At 44.3% G+C, this 4,161-nt stretch overlaps 1 pseudogene; it reads right to left on the minus strand.

Moving 5' to 3' along the window:
* Positions 1-3,276: 3,276 nt before the first annotated feature.
* LOC142008509 (ER membrane protein complex subunit 8 pseudogene) lies at positions 3,277-3,913 on the minus strand (annotated as a pseudogene).
* Between the last annotated feature and the right edge of the window lie 248 nt (positions 3,914-4,161).

Genomic DNA, 4,161 nt, shown 5'->3' on the forward strand with positions numbered 1-4,161 from the left:
GTTTGCAAGAGAGACCTCAGGGAAGTAGACATCAAGCCAGACAGCTGGGAGGAGCTGGCAGACGATCGCAGCAGATGGAGGCAGGAACTATACAAGGGCCTTCAGAAGGGTGAGTTGAGGATCAGACAGCTAGCAAAAGAGAAGCGAGCCCACAGAAAGCACAGCAAGGACCTGCCAGACACCCATTACATATGCAACAGATGCAGCAAGGACTGTCACTCTCGTTTGGGTCTTCACAGTCACAGCCGATGCTGCAAATTAGGATGCCAAACGGAACTACGAAGGGCGCGTTCCATAGTCTACGTAGACTGAAGGATGCTACTATGCTACTAGGGATGTTTATATGCATCCTGGAACATTTTGATATTTTTAATAGGAATCAGGTGTCATGGTGGGTAGCACTTCAAATAGATAATGGAATCCTTTGAGTATATTCTTTTCTTTTTTTTTTAAGACTCTCACATTTTCTAGCTAACATAAAAATTGTTACTCTTGGAGGTCTAGTACTTTTCTCACTGCCCGTCCCTTCAGCACATGTTGGAGAACTGGTGTTCTGTTTCAACTGAAACAAATCTGACCATATATCATAATTTGTACATCAAACAGTCATGTACAGGAAAGCCTGTCTTTTTAAAGTGAATGTTGCTTCCAACTTATTTCGTAGACTGATAATGCTTAAGTAGTGAAACCATGTAACTGACCAAATTGATGTCCCAGCTTTCAGACTAACGCCATCTAAGGTTATAAAAAGGAGTGTATTGAAAAAGATACTGCACAATTTTTTTCTCATGATTGCATGTTTGATGTCTGTCTTTTCTGTACAGGTTGCTTTTACAAGGGTTCCTTCTACACGTGTGCAAGAAGTGATAACTTCAGCTTTCTGATCTCTGCTAAGATTGCTAAGATTTTGGCGTATTTATTTTTGGTTTTAAAAAAAATCACAGGCAATAAACAATAATTCATAGAAGCCCTGTCCCTGACTTTTACTAAAAATAACTGACAAAATGGGGAGGCAGGGAGGTCGAGAACCCATTGCTGCTATGATTCCAGGGTCCCCCACCACCACGACTGAGAATGCTAGGGTGGCCCCACCATCCATGGTAGCTTGGAGATGCAGGGCCCACAGCTGGGAGTGAGAGCTGTGGGGTCTGCCTGCAATGACTAGGAACTGCAGAGTTTCTTGCCCCCCAATAGCTGGGGCCGCAAGGTCTGCCGCAGTGGTAGGAGTCCCTGACTGACAGATCCAGCCCTGCAGCCCTGAGGGCTCCAGAAGGGCTCTGGAAGTCAGATTCCATTACTTCTGTAACCCCTACGACATAATCTTAGCCTTACTCATAACATCACACCTGTAAATTCAAAAATATGAACAGATTTTTGTAAAATGATCAAATTGACTTAATTTAAATTAGGCAGGGTGGGGTTGTGAGTTATCTTTATAACAGCAAGGAGGAAATAAGTGCCTTGCTCCTTTGTCCAGGCTTCCTGAATCAGTCACAGCAGAAAGGGGGATGGAAAGTAGCCTCAACAGAGATGCTATGCCCAGCACACACCCAGAGGAGCACAGGTAGGCTACAGCTACGCTCCCCAGTTATTTTGAAATAGCAGTTATTTTGCAATAACTGAGCTGTCTACACTACTCACAGGCTATTATGAAATACTTTCAAAGTAGTGGGAGCATTTTTTTTGAAATTGGTAACCCTCAAAGGCTGTGTCTACACCTGCATTCCTCTTTCAAAAGAGGAATGCAAATGAGGGAAATCAAAAATCCAAATGAGGCACTGATATACATATCTTCTGCTTCATTTCGAAAAGATTCTTTCAAAAGAAAAAAAGCAGTGGAGAGGGGGCTCTTTTGAAAATAAACCCCATCTTCAAACAAACCCTTTGTCCTGAAACAAAATAGAAAGAAAGGTTCTTTTGAACATGTGAGTTTATTTTCAAAGAGCCCCCTCTACACTTTTTTTTCTTTTGAAAGAATCTCTTCTGAAACGAGATTATGAAAATTATGTAAATCAGTGCCTCATTTGCATTTTTGATTTCCCTAATTTGCATTCCTCTTTCGAAAGAGGAACACAAGCGTAGACCCAGCCACAGTGAGCAGAATAACCCCTATTTCGAAACTATTTCAAAATAAAACACAGAATAATATTTCTAAATAAGCCATAATGGGCTCCAATACCCCTATTTCAAAATAGCACTATGGCTCCAGAAATGCTATATTGAAATAGCTGGGTACTATTTTGAAATGCATTTTGTGTGTACTTGTATTTTAAAGTAAGATATTTTGAAATAGCTGTTTCAAAATATCTTATTTTGAAATAGGGCTCTACTCTAGGGCTACAGCTACACTGGCCCTTCCCTTTTGAAAGGGGCATGCAAATATGGCGGATCAAAAATGCTACTGAGGTGCTAATTTGCATGTTCAACACATCATTTGCATGATGGCAGCCACTCACCATTCCAGGGCTACATCTACACAAGCCCCAAACTTCGAAATGGCCACGCAAATGGCCATTTCGAAGTTTACTAATGAAGCACTGAAATGCATATTCAGCACTTCATTAGCATGCGGGCGGCCGCGGCACTTCGAAATTGACACGCCTCACTGCTGCATGTCTTGTCCCGATAGGGCTCCTTTTCGAAAGGACCCCGCCTACTTCGAAGTCCCCTTATTCGGACTTCAAAGTAGGTGGGGTCCTTTCAAAAAGGAGCCCCGTCGGGACGAGACGTGCGGCGGCGAGGCGCATCAATTTCGAAGTGCCGCGGCCGCCCGCATGCTAATGAAGTGCTGAATATGCATTTCAGCGCTTCATTAGTAAACTTCGAAATGGCCATTTGCGTGGCCATTTTGAAGTTTGGGGCTCGTGTAGACACGGCCCAGAAGAGCTGCTTTTAAAAGGCAAAATAGATGTGTAGAGAGGACTCCCTTTTTTTTCCCCATAAGTCTTTAAAATTTATTCTCGCTAAAGATTATAAAAGGTTCGTCAAAACTTTTTAATATGAACAATGTGGACAAAAACAGAAGTTGTTCTGGTTTTAAAGATCATAGCAATAATTACCACAATTGGGAAGGACTCCACAATGATGGCTATCACCGAGAGTTTGCATTTCTGCTAAGGATTCTCATTAAAAAGATTTGACTGCTTATGGACATGTTACCTTTGCCAAGTGACATGCCGGTTTTGTAATCTGTTAGCGTTCCCCAGAAGGTACTGAATATAACTATTTACATTCAAAAAGATTTGTTTAAAGTATCTTCAGCATAGTGGAAATGCCCATAAATCAGTCAGTGGAAGCCTCTCTAACATAGGTGTAAGACAGCTTTGTTGATTTCTGGGTTTGTCCAGTCATTCCAGATGTCATCTAGGTGATTATCAAAATCCACAAGGGTTTTGTAGGATTTGCTGTCCAACAGAGATGCAGCGATTCTCTGGGCTTCAGACCAGTCTTCACAATAATCAAAATGTGTGTCTCTGCATCTCCATTTGTTCTCGTGATGCTCATACACATGAATGGCAGGTTCTATGCACTCCATCGTAAATTTATTGTTATCCACCATTATGAGAGCTGGGTCATGAAAGCCCTCTGCAATCCTGGAGGCTACCTTTTCAGCGACTTGGTTTGGACTGGCATCTTTCACGCTCTCGTTAGCCTGATAATATCCAGCTATCACGTAACTATTCTCTTTGCACCAAGAATCAATCAGCATCAGTGCCACCTCCAGCATGGGGGCCAGAGCTAGGGTGCCATGGAAGAGGGAGATGCAGTCCACGAAGAGGGTGTGGGGCTACAGGTCCCTGCGGGAGGCGTGCGGCTGCTTCTCAGCCACCAGCAGCCCGTTGACAGCACAGTGCGGGTACTTGGCTCCGTGCAGCGCCATCTTGCAGTAGGCCTGAGTGGTCAGCTGCATCCTGGGCAGCCCAGCGCCCTGCTCCACCCGCCTCCCCTGCGCTCCCCTCACAGCGCAGTGGGGGGCACCACAGGCATCCAAGTGGGGAGGGGACGCTGGGGACTTCCCTGCCAGGCTGCGCGAGGCTTTGTGAGGCCCCCAGGATGCCGGCTGCCATTGAAAGCAACCCTCTTCCTAATTTTTTTCAGGAAGAAGGGTCCATTTAAAAGTGGGGCTTCCTTTCAAAGGAACTCCACCTACACGGCTGTTTT

Source organism: Carettochelys insculpta, chromosome 2 (genome assembly GCF_033958435.1).
Source record: "Carettochelys insculpta isolate YL-2023 chromosome 2, ASM3395843v1, whole genome shotgun sequence".
Lineage (NCBI taxonomy): Eukaryota > Metazoa > Chordata > Testudines > Carettochelyidae > Carettochelys > Carettochelys insculpta.